Source organism: Triturus cristatus, chromosome 7 (genome assembly GCF_964204655.1).
Source record: "Triturus cristatus chromosome 7, aTriCri1.1, whole genome shotgun sequence".
NCBI classification, from domain to species: Eukaryota; Metazoa; Chordata; class Amphibia; order Caudata; family Salamandridae; genus Triturus; species Triturus cristatus.
Window position 1 is genome coordinate 17872136 of NC_140590.1, and position 18762 is coordinate 17890897.

The 18762-nt window shown below is 48.0% G+C and overlaps 1 protein-coding gene across 2 annotated transcripts in view; it reads right to left on the reverse strand.

The window, feature by feature from the left end:
* The window catches only part of VARS1 (valyl-tRNA synthetase 1), a 246999-nt gene extending 231165 nt beyond the window's left edge, over positions 1 to 15834 (reverse strand). The window contains exon 1 of one of the 2 annotated variants that reach the window (XM_085615512.1): positions 14934 to 15834. The gene's annotated coding sequence lies outside the window, so the exon portion shown is untranslated. The remainder of the gene's footprint in view (positions 1 to 14933) is intronic. The other variant, XM_085615511.1, reaches the window with a different exon arrangement.
* Positions 15835 to 18762: the final 2928 nt, after the last annotated feature.

Below are 18762 nucleotides of genomic sequence, written 5' to 3' on the forward strand. Positions count from 1 at the left end.
TAGCATCCGCCACTAAGTTTTCCACGCCCGGAATGTGCCTGGCCCTCAGTGCAATGTTACCTTTCAATTGGCAGCCCACTAACTTCCTCAGCAAGGCCGCTACCGCTGGGCAACGCGCCGCTCCTGTGTTGATTGCCTGCACCACTGCGTGGTTGTCTGACCACAGAGTGATCTGCCTATTCGCTAGTTGGGGGGCCCAGATGTGGAAGGCTACAACTATGGGGAAAAGTTCTAGTAGTGATATGTTCGTGGTTAGCCCGGCTGCGTGCCACGCCTCCGGCCATGCCCCTGCCGACCACGCCGTCCCCAGGAGGGCCCCGAAGCCGTACCCCCCTGCTGCGTCAGTGTAGAGTTCTAACTCGCTGGCCAGAGCCCAGGGGGCCGCCAGATCAGGGTGCCGTTGAAATCTGTCAGAAAACTCTCCCATTGGACCAGGTCGTCCCTCACTCCCTGTGTAATGCAGACCCTGTGGTGCCTCTGTGTCAAGCCCCTCGTAAGCCAGGCTAGCCGCCGGGCGAATGCGCGCCCTGCGGGAATTACCCTCATGGCAAAATTCAGTTTCCCCAGTAGCTGTTGTAACTCTCCCAGAGTCGCCTTCTTCTGTTGCCTCAATCTACGTATGTCGCTAAGCATGTCCTCTACCTTATCGGTTGGCAGCTTGCATGTCCCTGCCACTGAGTCCAGCTCTATCTCCAGGAACGTCAGTTTCGTTGTGGGACCCTCGGTTTTCTCGTGAGCTAACGGGATGCCTAGTTCCTGCGTCAATGCCCTGAAACTAGTGAGGAGGTTGGCGCAGTCCTCTGTGTCTGCCCTACCCACGAACAAGAAGTCGTCCAAGTAGTGGACCCGCCCCCCTCTCGGTGTCCGCTGGCCCAGCTCCCACTCTAGGAAACCGCTAAAGGCTTCTAAATGTGCACACGAGATTGAGCAGCCCATGGGGAGGCACCTATCGTAGTAGTAGCCCCCCTCCAGTCTGAAGCCCAATAAATGATAGCTGTCTGGGTGCACTGGTAGCAGTCTAAATGCTGATTCTATATCAGACTTGGCCATGAGGGCCCCCGCCCCCTCCTGTCTAACCAGGTCCACTGCATCGTCAACCGAGGCATAGGCCACCGAGCATGCTCCCTGCTCTAACCAGTCGTTGACTGACTCCCCCTCCGGGTATGACAGGTGGTGAATCAAACGGAATTTGCCTGGCTCTTTCTTGGGGACTAAGCCCAGCGGGGATATCACCATGCCCTCTAGCGGTGGGGTGGGGAAAGGGCCCGCCACCCGGCCCAACCCAACTTCCTTTTCCACCTTTTGCTTTGCTGCCTCGGGGTTGTCTTTGACTGACTTTAAATTATTGCTCTCCGGTGCACCATTGGGGCCGTTGTATGGGATGGGGAAACCCTGCGTAAACCCCTCCGCCAATAATTTCCTGTCTGCTGATTTGTGGTACCTGTGTAAAAGGTGCAATAGCCTGCCTGCTTTTATGGGTGTTGGGAGCGCCTGTCCTCCGCCCCCTTTCCCCCCGGCCCCTCCTGCTGGGGCCCGCTTCTCATTTCTTTGGTTCTGCCTTTGGTTTCTCTGCCGCTTGCCCTGTGGTTCGCTGGCATCGTATCGCAGGGTGGTTCCCCCCACATGACCCGCATTCATGCTTGAACTTGCATGCGGCCCCCCACTTGCACTCGTCCTTGTCAAACTTCCAGCACGCCTTGTTGGATTTTGTGGCTGGTTGTCCCCTTCCCTTGGGATCTTTTCCGTGCCCTTCAAATTTGCCCTTACTCCCGTAGGGACGAAAATTACCCTCTTTTGCCCCAACCCCTTCCCTGGCTGCAACCATGTGTTTGGAATAGCCCTCCATGTCTTGGCAGTCCCAGCCTATCGTTGGCCATACCTGCATTTTTTCCCTGAAACCCTCATCATACTGTAGCCATGCATTCCCTTGGAACTGCTGCTGCGCCTCGTGCACCTTCTGGTCATATAGGATCAGTGATGCTGCACTCTGCGGGAATTTTTCAATAAAAACGCACGCTAATGTCCTAAAGGCTTTTAACCAGTTTTCTATACTTCTGTCCACCCTGGGTTTCCTGGGGCCCCTCCTGTCCTCGTCCTTCCTGTCTTGTGTGGTGAGATCTAAGCCTGCCTGCCTCACTTCGAGCAGGGAAAATATGTCTATAAATTCCTTCCTCCAGATTCTCTCCTTTACCGGGAGTGGGATGAGGTTTGCCAGACCCAGTAATCTTGTTGTTGTGGGAGGGTCGCTTGGGGAGGGGCGCATATACTCGCTTGCTGGCTTGCCCTCGCCTGCCCCGGCTGTGGCTGCGCCCTCCCCCGTCATGGCCCCTGCGCGCTCCTGTTGCGCTTGCTCCGCACCTGCTCCCTCTCCCTGGCTGCACCCTGGAGGCTCCTCGTCCGCCCTCCCGGCTGCTTGTGCCCCTTGTTTGGCCGCTCTGTCTACCGCAAGGCTCCTTGTTGGGCCCCCTGCGGCCCAAGGTGCATTCCCCGGGAATGGGACCCCACTTCCTGGCCATTGCCACCAGGGTAACCAGGGTGGGGGTTGCACCACCCCTTCAGGCCAGGCCTCCCCCAGGAAACTATTGGGTCCGGCTTCGCCTACCCGGCCCGGGTTCTAAGTCCTCTAGTTCAGTGTTTCCCAAACTGGGGTCCGGGGACCCCCAGGGGTCCATGGCACATTCTCAGGGGTTCCACAGGCAGCAGTTTTACAAGCACTGCAAAGTTCATTGTAAAATTAGCAGTTTTAAAGCAACTATAAAAGTGTCAAGAAAATGCCAGTGATTAATGTACCTGCTGGAGAGAGATGAGAGTTTTGTCTAGTGGCAGCTTTGACTTATCTAATGTGATACAGAGGGTTAATATACCTGCTGCAAAGAACGTGTACAATGCATTTTAAAAAACAGTATTTTATGTGCATTGGTCAGTGGGTTACTGATTTTGTCAGAGAGATTCTTTTGTTACTGTGCAGTTCATAAGTGGCAATCGTAATCTAGCACAGTGACCTATAAACTGTCATCAAAGAGCTGCTTGCAAACTGCATTGTACAAGTTACTAACTTATGTTTTTTCCCAGTCGATCATTATCCTGAAGCTGCTAAAAAGGTTTATTAGGGTGGAAATACATTTTTCTTGTTAAAGTCAATGCTAACCACTGTGTTTATGTTCTGAATCCTGAGTTTGTGCTTCTCCAGACCAAGCACTCTTTAAAAATGCCTACCAGTATGAATGACATGTGAATCCTACACCTTGTAGTCCCCTTTGCCTTATGTAACATTTTCTATACACTGATTTACACGTATGATTCATTATCTCTATATGTGTGTGATGTAAAGTGCTCTGACATCCTACAATGGTATGAGAGATGCTAAAACAAATGAAATACATGTGACAGTGGGGCTATGGAGAGATGAGAGGCACTGTTGGAGGGTGACAATAAGAGAATCATTGAAGAACCCCAACAAAGATTGTCGTATCATGGTGCATAGTAAGGTCTTTATTTACTATTCTTTAAAAGCTAATACAATTCATTATATAATGATAAATGTGTTGTAGACAGCTCCATTGTTTCCTAAATTGTTTTGTGGGGAGAGCCTCTCCAAGCCCCCTTTGTAGTGGTGAGGTTCATTCACAGCACTTTGTGTGCACCGTATAGGGACTGGTCTGAAAACATTTGCCAGGGCTGCTTTGGGTTTCCAGTCAGGCCCTGGCAGGGGCCTCGTACTGCGAAATAAAACCAACCATTCAAAAGTTAGTCACGGAGATGCAGCACCAACCGTCCCATTGAAAGTTTCCGTTTCTTTGCAAATTCTTTCAATATAAAATACGAAGGGGGATATTTACAACAGAATTGGCGGAGCGTGTCATTAGTCTCCTTGGCTTAACAACACACTCCGCCACTTCAGAAATGCACGGCTACACCATATTTACAAGAATATGATGCAGCCTTGCGTTTCCCCCTGCGCTGGCACTATACTTAGCAGTGTAGAGCCAACGCAGGCACCCTTGCACCATAGTGCAAGAGTGTCTGCGTGCAGGGGAAGATTGTTTATGTGCAGGAAGTTCCCACTTCCTGCACATGAACAATTTAGAAATGTCGTTTTGTCACCTCTATGTGTGCTGCCTAATGCAGCACACATGGAATTTAAAAACCGTAATTTTTATTAAAGATTGTTTATGTGCAGGAAGGGTCACCTTCCTGAACATAAACAATCCAAGGTGTTTCGCTTTTTCCGTGGGAAAAAGCAAAAAAAAGGAGAAATAAGGCATTTCTCCTCGTTTCGCCAAGTTAAGACCAGGTTTTTCATGGTCTTAATTTAGGTGCTGTCTCCCATTTAAGCTGCCCTTGTAAATAGAGGGCAGCGTCAAAATCAATGGGTGTTGGGGTGGAACGCCCACTGCAACTCCCACTGCCCACCTTTTTCACGCTAAGCATTGCGTGAAAGGGGGTCTTATTTACAAAGCAGCGTTAAGCCACTATAAGTGGCTTAACGCTGCCTTGTAAATAAGGTGAAGCACCTATCGCCACAGGAACAACGCAAAAAGTGACATTCCCATGGCGATAGGGACTTGTAAATATGCCCCTAAAATCCTTAGTAATTCGAGTACTTGTTTTGTGTGCACACGTGTTTATTTTTTTCGAATTACTGTTTTAATGTTTGAAATTTAAATCCGACAAATTGATTGGGGGTCCCCGGCTTCCAGTGGTGACTCAATGGGGGTCCTCAGGAGTCAAAAGTTTGGGAACCACTGCTCTAGTTCCTCTTTTTGCCAATGCTAAACAACATTAGCGAAGGCAATATGTCTGCGTTGGCAAAGACAGAATGCGCCAGTACTTGTGTTTTTTTTTGGGGGGGGGGGGGGGGGGGCGATTATTTTCTTACGAGGCGGGCTTACCTCCAGGGTTAAAAGAGGCCTGAAATGAGTAAAATTGGCAAGTAAGGAGGTATGTGTGTGGGCGTTGTTTAACTTTTCATTGCTCTGGTCCTTTGCCTAACATGTGACTGACACATCCCAAGGGATTGCCTTTTCCTCAGCTGTGCCAGCCTGTGCTGCATGGCGAAATACTTATACGGTCCCAAAAGCGAGACCGATTGCATTGCAAATGCTAGTTATATATAATGGCCACACCGCCGCCCCTCCCCCCTTGACGGTCGGCTCTAGAGATCTTATAGCCCGCTGGAATAGCAAAGGAGACAATGGGGTCAGAAGTAGGATCAAGCCAAGTCTCCGTTAGGAACAACATGTCTAATGAGTTGTCCTCCAAGAGATCAAATACATCCGCATGATGTTTCCTAAGAGAGCGGGCATTGGTCATAGCTGCCAGAATAGGGAAGTCCTTGGCCCGCTGTTCGGGTAGGCAACCCTCATTAACCAGGGGAACATGCCCCACCCCAATCTGAAGCCACATACTGGACAGGCAGTGAGAGACAGAATCTGTGAATGGCCAGAGGCAGAATCTGTGAATAGCCAGAGGCAGAATCTGTGAATGGCCAGAGGCAGAATCAGTGAATGGCCAGAGGCAGAATCAGTGAATGGCCAGAGGCAGAATCTGTGAATGACCAGAGGCAGAATCAGAATCTGTGAATGGCCAGAGGCAGAATCTGTGAATGGCCAGAGGCAGAATCTGTGAATGGCCAGAGGCAGAATCTGTGAAAGATGAGAGACACCACCTGTGAGTAGTGAGACAATCTGCGAATGGGGAGTAACAGTCTGTGAATGGTGAGTAACAGTCTGTGAATGGTGAGTAACAGTCTGTGAATGGTGAGTAACAGTCTGTGAATGGTGAGTAACAGTCTGTGAATGGTGAGTAACAGTCTGTGAATGGTGAGTAACAGTCTGTGAATGGTGAGTAACAGTCTGTGAATGGTGAGTAACAGTCTGTGAATGGTGAGTAACAGTCTGTGAATGGTAACAGTCTGTGAATGGTGAGTAACAGTCTGTGAATGGTGAGAGGGGCGCAATCAGTGAATGGTGAAAGGCGCAACTTGTGAATGGTGAAAGGCCCAACCTGTGAATGGTGAAAGGCGCAACCTGTGAATGGTGAAAGGCGCAACCTGTGAATGGTGAAAGGCGCAACCTGTGAATGGTGAAAGGCGCAACCTGTGAATGGTGAAAGGCGCAACCTGTGAATGGTGAAAGGCGCAACCTGTGAATGGTGAAAGGCGCAACCTGTGAAAGGCGCAACCTGTGAATGGGGCCAGCCAGTGGTCTCTGGGCCCATGGCGGGCCATCCAGGCAGCCAGCGGTCTCAGGGCCCAGGGCGGGCCAGCCAGCAGTCTATGGGCTCTGGGCCCAGGGCGGGCCAGCCAGCGTTCTCTGGGCCCAGGGCACGCCAGCCAGCCAGCGGTCTCTGGGCCCAGGGCAGGCCAGCCAGCCAGCCAGCGGTCTCTGGGCCCAGGGCAGGCCAGCCAGCCAGCGGTCTCTGGGCCCAGGGCAGGCCAGCCAGCCAGCGGTCTCTGGGCCCAGGGCAGGCCAGCCAGCCAGCGGTCTCTGGGCCCAGGGCAGGCCAGCCAGCCAGCGGTCTCTGGGCCCAGGGCAGGCCAGCCAGCCAGCGGTCTCTGGGCAGGCCAGCCAGGAGTCTCTGGGCCCAGGGCGGGTCAGCTAGCGGTCTATGGGCTCTGGGCCCAGGGCATGCCACCCAACGGTCTATGGGCTCTTGGTGAGTCAGCAAGCCAGCAGTCTCTGGGTTCGGGGCCCAGGGTGGGCCAGCCAGCCAGCCAGCAGGTTCTAGGCTCTCGGCCCAGGGCAGGCTAGGCAGTCAGTCAGCAGTCTCTGGGCAGGCCAGCCAGCCAGCGGTCTCTGGGCCCAGGGCAGGCCAGCCAGGCAGCAGTCTCTGGACCCAGGGCAGGCCAGCCAGGCAGCAGTCTCTGGGCTGGCCTGCCCTGGGCCCAGAGACTGCTGTCTGGGTGGCCTGCCCAGCCAGACAGCAGTCTCTGGGCCCAGGGCAGGCCAGCCAGACAGCAGTCTCTGAGCCCAGGGCAGGCCAGCCAGACAGCAGTCTCTGGGGCCAGGGCAGGCCAGCCAGACAGCAGGCTCTGGGCCCAGGGCAGGCCAGCCAGACAGCAGTCTCTGGGCCCAGGGCAAGCCAGCCAGCGGTCTCTGGGCCCAGGGCAGACCAGCCAGCCAGCGGTCTCTGGGCCCAGGGCAGACCAGCCAGCCAGCGGTCTCTGGGCCCAGGGCAGACCAGCCAGCCAGCGGTCTCTGGGCCCAGGGCAGACCAGCCAGCCAGCCAGCCAGCCAGCGGTCTCTGGGCCAAGGGCGGGCCAACCAACCAGCCAGCGGTCTCTGGGCCAGGGCGGATCAGCCAGCCAGCCACGGGTCTCTGGGTCCAGGGCTAGCCAGCCACGGGTCTCTGGGTCCAGGGCTAGCCAGTCACGGGTCTCTGGGTCCAGGGCTAGCCAGTCACGGGTCTCTGGGTCCAGGGCTAGCCAGCCACGGGTCTCTAGGGCTAGCCAGCCACGGGTCGCTAGGGCTAGCCAGCCACAGGTCTCTGGGTCCAGGGTCAGTCCTTTTCCTAGGGTCTCCTGCACAACTGTACTGCACTGGATACCACGGTTACTACCTTTGTACAACTGATTCCCAAAGGTACTGAGGGTTTTCACTGCAGGAGGTGGTAGAGGATTGGGAGCTCAGACACCATAGGACCCAAGAGAATAAACTCAATGGCAATGCCCAGTCATAGATATTTCTAATAGGATGGCTCAGCGAGCCTAACGCTTGCTGCCGAGATACGCGGTGATCTGACAGTCACAGGTTCAGGCAAAATCCACTAACATTCTGAGGGTAGTACATTGTGTATTAGTAAGATCTGCTATTTATAGCGCATAGAAACTGCAGCACCATACCAAAAAACACAAATGTTATTTCCACATTGGAAATTCAGGCTATTCAAATCTGCCACAATCTAAACATGTTTACAAAAACAAAACAGCATGTTTAACTAATGTAGAGTATTTGAACACAAATACAGCATACAGGCCCACAATTACCCATTTGAGGCACACACATAAGTAGTCACAGTAGCATACCCAAAGCTACCCACGCACACAGACCAGCAAACAGGCACCCATTGGCGTGTTCAGTTCCAATGCTCTTAAAGGCTCTCAAACCTAAAGCAGTGACAGGATAGGAGGCAACGAGTTATGGATGGTAGGATACTAGAGAAACAAACCACGTAACTTGACAGGCAGCAAGTGCACGCACAGTTCCACACAACAGTCAGTCAGGGTAACCCCAAGCAGGCATGGAGGGACAAGCAGAATGGATGGTCGGAAGAATGAACGCAGGCTTCACAGCCACTTCACCGTCAGACCTTTTGCGAACAATACATTTGAGGACGAGAAAAGATGTTTGTTAAGGCCTGGGAGTGCTCAGACTCTCATTAGAGAAATCATGGCGCTTGGGTCCGCACGAGGGTGTTAAAAGTGCTACATAAATGCAATTGCAATACCTCTGCTGTCAATGGAATATGTGTTCTCCATGCCCATTCAGTCATAGTCATCTTCAGGATAACCCCTTGACAGTAACAATGCATTGCCCTGCATGATCATTCCATCCTTGGCCTCCTTGCTATAGTCATTCATACGTAGCGCAGCATTTCAGTATTGAAATGTATTTAAAACGAACTTATGACACGTTTGTTTACAGATTGTTCAATCTACCCCAAACCTTGCATAGTCTTGGACATCCCCCTTTACAAAGCATTATCATTAAATGCAAAGATTTATTCAAGCAAATCAAGACTACATCTCCCAGCATTCAAGAGTTCTTAAATGAAAGTCTAGGACCAAAAACATGGTTATCCAACAGCCACGGAGAATACCCATGTACTGATCTTTTTATTTCTGCTTCCAAACAAATAAAATTAGTCTTGCCATTCCACAAGATGGAAAAATAAAATGGTGTAATTAGACATTCAAGTTCTTTTAGGGTGCAAAACATACATTTGGTATTTATGATTTTCGTGTTACTGCTTTCAGGCAAATGAAAGGCTTGTTTTTTTGGTACAAAAAAAAAAATTGTAACCGCTACACGTTTTATTAAATATTTTGGGGTGCTTAATTATTTCCGTCTGTTTATTTTACTAGACGGTAATTAGATTTCTGCGATGCCTCGGTGCCAAGGTAAAAAATAACATTTGTAAAAAGTCTCCCCAATGTCACATGACTACTCACTCAGATATATTTTGGAAATGCAACCATTTTTCTACAAATATCTGATGAGTTATGAAAATAAACACATTTTCATCTTGAATATATGGTCTCAATTTTGGTATATGTATTTTAATTCAACCAAACAAAAGTGTCTTATTTAGCACGCTGAAATGCACATTGGAGAGCTACTCACAGGGGGCTAGAGCGGGACCAGCAGCTCACGAGCTACTTGTTGGAGAAGCCTGACCTATGTTCACTTTGTTATGTATCTTGATCTTCCTACGACCCAATCAAGCACTGGCAAAGCCAACAAGCCTGGCTTGGCAAGCGGAAGAGATTTTCTCATTACTTTTTATTGCACGTGCCACAAAAATAAAATGAAAAAAATATGCAAGCATTCACCAACCATGTATTTTTCTTGGGATGTTTTTTAATATTTTTTCCAGTTGTGCGATATTTTTTTTGTCTCTTCACAAATAATAAAATGTATCACCTAAGCACTCAAATTGCAAGCACCTTTCATGTTACAAATGTCACAAACACTTTATAACAATCACATTAACAATGGCTGTGTTAAAATAGCAGATAATCCAAGAGTTAAGAAAAGTCCTTATTTATTGCAGCACAGCATGCTTCATCCAGTTGCCGCAAATCTGAGAAACTGTTTCAACAGTATTTCACATTCCACACAGAGAGCCATGGAAACCATTTCCAAGTTGAACATAAACACATCCCTTAACAGCAATAACAAAGAAATATAAATGTAAACACTATGCAACACTCACCCCCCCCCCCCGAAACACAGAAAAAAACCTAACAATAAAAACACTAAGAAGAAATCCGAACGAAAGAACTCTAAATAAAGTCTTCACATTTACTGGAAGGCCATCTTTCCCTGCCCATGTTCATCATCCTGGTAGCCACCAACTCAGCTGCAATACCCTCCAAAACACCAAGCTGTCTTGCTCCACCATTGTTATTCTAATGAGCAACACCAACTCCAGGTACATCCAAATCATCAGAAGAACACTGTCTAGTTCTGTCAATTTTAACCCAAAAATCTTCACTCATCTTGTTCCACACCATACCATTCTCTCATATCATATTGCCCACACCTATGCACTTCGCAACACTCCACACGTTACCATCTCGCGTAATGATACTGTTGGTGAATACTCGGACGGCCTTCTTTGCCCTGCCATATGTTGGGGCACCCTTGTCAAGCACACCCGGCTTGAGAATTATCCCCCACAGCAAATGTCATTTTTTTTGCTCTCCTTTTCAAATCATACAATTCCTTGACTTTCCTTTGCTTTTCCTTCGCCGTTCTGCTTACTTCATCCAAATCACAGTTCTTAAGACACCTTTCACTTTCCTTTTTGAACCACCATGGATACCATTTAGAAACTGGGTCTCTACCCTTCAACAGTTTAAATGGACTGACTTCAGTAACCGTATGGGGTGTAATAAGATACATCCACAGCTTCCTCCTTAACACATTTTCCACTCACATCCCATCTTGCACACTTCCACAACATAATCCTTCAAAACACAATTTAATTTCTCAAGCAAACCATTACCACGAGGTTCATCCAAAGCAGTAGTAACATGATGTATACTAAACTGTTTTAGGAAACCTTCCATCTCACACCACTTAATTAGAACCCCATTATCAGTTACATTACTCGAGGACACCCTTCTCTGGCAATACTGTCCTTCAAAAATTCTATAATTTTGTGAGGGGCAGCCTTTGCAACACATTTCACCTCTGGTCACTTAGAATGATAGTCTATCAATACCAGACCATAACATGCACAAATGTTTTCATAGCTGCATACTGTAACATTAACTCCCAAAAGAGGGCAGTTCCAAGAATTGGACGAGGTAGACTCACTCATGTAAGGTGACATGCTTCATCATTTGCCATTTCGTCCCACCCTAGTAAGAGTGTACCGTCATGGCAGACTCAACCTTAGGAGGGGGCTGGCCTGGGGAAGTTCTTAGAATTTTTTTATTTTTTTTCTGGATAAAATACTTGGATCCAGTTTCAAAGTTAAAAAAGCCTTAGGATAAACCACTAAGTATCCTGTATTCAGGTGGTATCCTAGGCTGGTTTAAAAACACCAAAGGGTATTATCAGGCGGCATTTACAGTTATGTGCCAATTTTGTGCTGGGATTCTATGAGTGAGGGCAGGGGTGAGCCCATCTGTGCCCTTTTTCTCTCTTTATGTCTGTAAAAAGCAATTTTTCCCACATACATTCTGGTCACGCAATAGGTATTAACACTGCAGGGTTATCCATTAATGTCTTCTCTCCATTAGCACACCCATCACATTCTCTCACAACTCTGTCCAACATTCTAGCCATCCCTGGCCACCAAACATATTTTCTAATGTGTTTCTTCATGGAGGACATTCCAGGATGTTCATTATGGGCTACATTCAATATCACATCTTGCATACCACATGGAGAAAACACTTTACCCCTTTTGAACAGCAGATCTCCTTCTACTTCTAATTCACTAGACACATTCCAAAATTACAACATCTCTGGGGTAATCCCACCCTCCTTAAGCCAACCTCATATCACGCATCTTTTTACAGCTCACCACAAAACATCCTTAGTACCACTTTCCATCCACTTCTCTGCCGTGATCTCTTCACACTTCCTAGAAGTAACATCTTTTATAGTGGCAATCTAGTCCAACTCCTGTACTCCCTTATCGTTAACATTCAACTGGCACGATACCCTTGAAAAGCATTCCTGAGATCAGTCTTGCACTTCATGCAGTGGTATTCCACCCACCTTCCCCCAAAGAAATCTCAAATAGAGTAGACAACACCGAAAACCTTGCCTACTAGGGTAATGTGTGATATTCCATGTAATAAAATACTTGTCTACAGGCTTAAACAAGGTGTAATAACAAGCCACACTTAAAAGACTATATATGCTTTTTACAATAAGCAAGTCAGGCCCATTGCCTTTGTTGTAACTTTTCATACTAAAAAGAACAAATCTATGTCACTGGATATAACTGTTTCTAAGGAGCCAATGAGGTATTTCGTTTTTAGAACTGGCTTGTCACCATAAGCAACCCAGGCCTACTATGTTTTTCATAGGAATTCCAATACAAAAACTTTAAAATTAGAAATAAATACAAATGTACAGTTCGGAAAAATGCCGGTCAATAGGCGTTAACACAGTATAATAGCAATCCACCTTTAAATGCCCACTGGCTTTAACATATACTATTCACGTAAACATGTCCGGCCACTTGCCCTTGTCACAAATTTTCACTAGAAACAAATTAGGCCTGTAGCTTGAATACATTGCTTATCATCATAAGCAGATTAGTTCTGTTGTGTTGATCAGAAGCTTTCTACAAGACAAGGGATGCAAAACAAGCACTCCTTCACTGGAGGCACACAACTTCTGGCCAATCAAATACTGTACTCAAGGCCATCAACAAGTGGGTGGAGCCAAAGCCACTCTGAGTACTGCATCTTAAAGCTCTTTTTCTGCCGACGACATAAGGTTGGTAACAGCTATGCTGTCAAACCAAACCTAAAAAGGAGTGCTGGCAAAATAAATATCCAGTGTTTAAAGTTAATTAAAAAAAATAAAATAACGTGGGTTTTGCCTAATGCTGTGGTGGACTTAAGCAACACATTCTTTATAATTTTTGGGAAACATAGAAGCTTGTCGGGACAAGGCCAGACCTTAAAAAAAAAAAAGAAATAAATAAAAAAAAAAAAAGAGAGAGAGAGAGAGAGAGTAAAGGTTTTCAAGCTGGCACAACAGAAAGCAAAGGAAAGGCATACTTTCCTTACTGCGACCGATAGTACCTGGGCTCTCTGTGCTCTCCTGGACTCCAGAAACAACAAAGCTCCCCAGTTATTGCCGAAATTACAAAATATCATCCAATTCACAATAATACACTTTCAAATATTAACCTGAGCCCAATGTAATAATGGAGAACCCATATATAGAAATTATGTTTTATTAAATGTATATATTTTCCTCTTTATCATTTGTCCATAAAAAAAGATACATATGTTAAACACAAAAATACATAACCAGAGAAGAATTAAAACCAGACATAGTCATCAGTCTTTCAAAACAATCACATCTCCCATAACATCACTGTAGAATTACGAACCACTTTTTCATGTACAATTGTTCAGTGCCGGTATATTATGCATCTAGATCTCCAACGCATTTCAGTGAGTTCATCTTACACTATCCACCTTCTTCAGGACAATAAATTATTTTGAACTTACATTAGATATACTGATACATACAATAGAGACCATCTTAAATATTTGATGAAAAATGGCAATCTCCAAGTGCTATCGAAACGCATCCCCTATGGGTACTTCTTAATCACCGACTGTTTTATGTCCTTACGGGTGTTGGTGATACTTTCCCATCAATTATCAAATGTTCTTCCACACAGAGTTTTTTTTAGTCCCCCTTTATTGTCTAATGTTTGCATGGTCAGACAGACGTGTACATGTTCTAAGTTTTTTTAAACAATGTTTATCGAGAAAATCGCAATGTAATAATGTCCGCCTCATTAACTTTTTATAAGGAAACCTCTGTCTTTCTTGTTTTACAATTTGAGAATAAATTTCCTGGATTCTCCTAGCCTGCATCAAGTGGGGATGTGTTGTGGGTCAATAAATAGTCGGATAGTGCAGGGGGCATTCAAGTGCTTGGACAGCACAGGTCCGCAGTGAATCCTGGTACCTGATGGATGCAGCGGTTACTGACAATACAATAAGCCCACCTGCTTAGCGCTCAGATCTAGGACTGTTTTTCAAAAGAAGAACTCTCAAAATACTTTGGATATTTTTCTTACTCACCCTTAACGTGCACGAGCTACTAAAAATCACATTTACATAAGGAGACTAAAGAATCTTAGGAATTACCTAACAAGCAGCTACTTCTGAATTACTCCAGACCAAGTTCGCCCAAAGGGCTGCTAAATGGGAACAGAGGATGTACAAGTGGGAACTCTACATACACAGCAGAAGAAAACCTAGTACAACTAAATGGAGAACAAATTCAATATAAAAAGGGAAATCCGGGAAAGGCTGCCAGTGAAGGATGCGTGCAGAAATAGTAAGGAGAGTGGCAATAAAGTGGCTTATGGGTTGACTTGAGGTACCGCACGGTGCCTCGTCTGGGTCAGATCTTGGTACCCTCCAGCTGTCAAGTAAGTTCAACAATAGTAATAGGCAAAAATAATTATTTTTATGAAATTGGAGGAATAGAAGACTTTAATGATGATTAGATTCATAAATGTGCACATGGATAACACTGGAAAACATCTACATAAAAAATACGGTTTACAACTCAAGAGGCCATTGGGACAATGTTCTGTAAGTATACCTACAAGTCATCTGATGGAACGGGGACTTCCGAGATAGACATCGAAAGGCATATTTTAAAGCTTAAACCAGGGACGAATTAAACAGCAAGACTATAAATGAATAAAAGTCACAAAGTAACACAACATGGGCCAACAGTGTCCGCTTGAACTAGCGTTCACAGCCCCACACATACTTAAGGCAGCTGTGGGGAACAGTTCCCCCAGAAATAGGAACATGGCTATTCTATGTTAACTTCTAAATTGTGTAAATGTTATGTATTTTGTCTGTTTTAATGATGCTTTTATGCCACGTGTGCCGAAATAAAGTTTTAATGAACCGGATAAAAGTCCTCAAATGGACACAAGAAGACACCCCTCAAATGGACATTATTCAACAGCTGACTGGCCTGGTGGTGTTTACAGACTCGCGTCCGAGCAGGCCCGCCAGACCGGTTCCCGTGGGGGAGGCAGCGCTCGTACGGATACCCACGTGCACTCCGGCGACCACCGCTCTTCCGCAGCTGACCTTCAAGCGGATGTCATCATTCATAAGCTTAGCACTTCCGTGTAACAGAACAACCAATCCGACGGCGGTTCAACGTATTCTAGCTTCCGTCTGGGAGTCCTCGGTGCCGTCAATGTGTAAGGTAACAGGATTGGAAGGTTGGGGACACCCTGGCCAATCCTAGTGTGTCTTGTCGATATCTCCGAAGTGCTGATTGGCTGTGCAGTGTGCCGCCATGTTTATCTTATACCGCCGGCTGGGTTAGGCTTTCGAGAGAGTGGCGGCTGAGGCGAGTCAGTCGTGGACCAGGGCTCACGGTCTCTGTTGTGCCGCTGGGACGCGCTGGCCGCTCGCCCTGAGGAGGCGAGAGGGGAGTAACGTTCGGACCATGCCACGGTGTCCTCCGCTGCGTGCCGAGCTCCTCTGGGGTCCAGGCGCGGCCGGAACCCGGTCACACACACGGGGCCGGTTTGTCGAAAGCGCGGGTGGCATTGCTCGTACATATGACCGGTCGGTCGTTATAAAGCGGCGCCCGCTCTGCTGCCACAGTCACTGCTCCCGGACTCTATGACAAGATCATGGTTTGTGGCGCGACAGACGCCGCAGGTGTCTTTTCCGTGGTCCTTGTGCCCGTCACATTCTGCATGGCACCCCTACCCTGAGGGCATCTATAGGGTGACCAGACGTCCCTGTTTTCGGAGCAGTGTCCCGACACTTGGCTCCAAATTTCAGAAATGTCCCGGTTTTTGTTCAGTGTCCGGGTTAAACCGAGAAATGTCCCTGTTTACGTCTCGGCCTGACCTAAGAAGCGCATGCGCAGCTCTCGCCATTCGAGAGCTTCTTGGAATCGATACAGACTCCGAAGCTCTCGGAGGCAGTGTTGCCAGATTGTTTCACAACTTTCAAGCCCAAAAGCAACGGAAAAGTAGCCCAATGTTGCCAATCCATTAATGTACCTGTAGCCTGACTACAACAGCATTGAAAATGCAATCGGTCGCGCCTTTGATTAAGCTAAAGCCATTTGCTTTGCTAATAGTATTGTATAGCAAAGCAAATGGCTTTAACTTAATAAAAGGCGAGACCTTTTGCATTTTTAATGCTTGATCTTACTCCAATCTTACTCCCTTCGTGCTGTTCCCTCGCCTGAGACAAGGTACCACCCACTTGCGCCACTTCTAACCGTCCACTGGCCACCACTATTGTTTAGGGCCTTAACCCCATTTTCTTGTGACACATAAACCGGCATACATCTCCCTGTGAGGCCTTAGCTACTAATGAAAAGAGCGCCCTTCCCCTAATAGACCTCCTGTCACCACGTCCGCCCCTGGAGCCCAGCATGTCATTAACTCCTAAATCTCTAAAACCATTGCCCCAGGCCCAGAACCAACACTTAAGAGCGTTATCCCACCCAATTGTGCCCACCCTGAGTGCCCGCAGTTGCTCTGTCCTCACTGAACAGCATAGCTCTGAGTCAGACGGGATGAGCAGAAAGCGCTGCAATGTACTTTCACAGCTGCTTTTTTGTTTTACAATTGCAGCAGGATGACGTGCGCAGCCGTGACACTGGTGTCTTATTAAGCACAACATGACCCTCCGTTTGGAGCTCTGTAATGCACCCAAGCCTTTTCTTATTAAGCGCAACCAGACCCTCCGTTTTCCCTCCCCTCCCACCCCATTTCTAACACCATTGTGCCAAGCCCAGAACCAACACCTCAGAGCGTTATCCTACCCGATTGTGCCCACCCTGAGCGCCCGCTTATACTGCGGCTGCCAACGAACTACCACTGACTCCCCCTGGCCTCAGAAGGATGAAAGACCGCGGGCATAAAGACTGGGCCTCGAACCGCTATCAAAGCCACCTGCGGATGCCCGAATCCTCCGAAACACCCACTCTGCTGTTGGTAGTCGACCGCTAGTGCGAGGCGTGACACCCCCCCCCCCCCCAGCACTCCGAAGAGACCAATCACTCTGCCCATGCTCACAGGACTCCGAACCAGGCCGAGACCCAAATCCATTCTCACCCCCCACCCCAAGTCGGCAGCTCCGAACCCAAGTCCCCTCCGCTGCACTCCACCCCCCACCCCTGCCTGCGGCCAGACGTCACTCAACAACTTCACTATGCCATCCGCCAGCCCCGTGTGCACCACTGAACCGCCACCTCTGCTACCCGGCAGAGCAACCCGACAGTGCCAGCCCTCCCATAACCACCACACTGTGCACATGCCGATTCCCTTGCCGCCCACCCAACACTAGACCCATGGCAAGCACCACAACTCTCACCCTCCACCACTCATGGCTGCGCTCACCCCGATGCACCGGGAACAGTGCTGCCCCAGCGCGCGCCGCCGCAAGGGTCACTAGGTGGGATCCGTGCCAAGCCGCGGGTGGAGCAGCACCCCCGTCCTAGGTCCTCTCAGCGCCACCGTCTGGGTCGCACCCCCCCCCCCCCAACTACAAAATTTGCACAACAATTCAAATGTGAAATACTGCCCAGCAATGACCTCTCATAGAGCACGGTCCCGAAAGCGGACCGCGCTGCAGACTTTTTCTTGTCTTTATGGGGCCATGTGTTTGAAACACATGGCCCCATAGAGATAAGAAACCTTTCACGGCAGAAGGAAGGCAGACAAGCCCGTCCAAGTGGGCTGTCCGAAAAAAGGAAAAGTCTAGGTCACACAGTGCTCTTTCCCAATGGCTGGCCACCGTTTAGCATAAACGGTGACACCAGCCAATGGGAAAGAGGGGCGGGACTTGTAGCCCTTTACAGAATTCCCTCTAAATCATTAAATCTCGCCAGTGAGACTGCGCATGTGCGCAGTCCATCCCAGCCGAGACCTTAAAATGTATTTATATTTCAAGGATTATATGTTTAGTACCCACATTAATCAGATTACCTATATTTGGTACACTAAAATCAAAGTTGATCTGTCAGGAAAACTGTCACTCACTTTATATCGCATGGTGTGGAGCAAGCTGCCCAAAAATATGTGGGGTCCAATTTTGAAGACTGCAACTACGGAAACGTCGTTCATGCTGAAGAGCACCTTTTCCAAGAAGTTCCTTTTGCATGCTCACGTCTGGCCCCCCTGAGTAACGGCAATATAGGCCAATGCTCCATGTTTTTTCTCACTTATCTCTTTACATACGCAAATTACATATGTTTCATACTTTTTGGTACTCCTCAGACGAGCAGTCCATGGCATGGGGTGCAGAGCTTGTTGCTTGATGTTCCCATGAGCTAATGCCAGGCAACAGTATGGTGGATCCTTGTTCAGACAGTGGAAAGTGCAATTGTGCCAAAGAGTTCTTCTGGGACAGGCACTGCCAAGATTAGCAGCAGCCTTCAGAGTCTGGCAGTAGCATTGCCAAGAATAGCAGCATCCTTCAGGGTCTGGCAGTGGCAGGTTGATGTGGACAAAAATCTTCTGTCTGGTTAAGGTGCACAAACGTAGTCTTCTGGGCTAGGCACTGCCAAGATTAGCAGCAGCCTTAATAGTCTGGCAGTGGCAATCAAAATCCCCACAGGAAGTTGTCAGAAAACCAGACACCTGTGCGGTCGGGTAGGCTTCGACCTAAAAATAGAAGCTCTGTTTTCAACACCTAAAGGACTCTTAGTATGCAAGGGGTCAGAAGGGGTAGAGTGGGGAAATGCAGCCTTCATAGATATGTTAACTAACGTAAAACTAGTCTAACAAAACTTGAGGAAGATCCCCTGTAATACTAGTGTAACG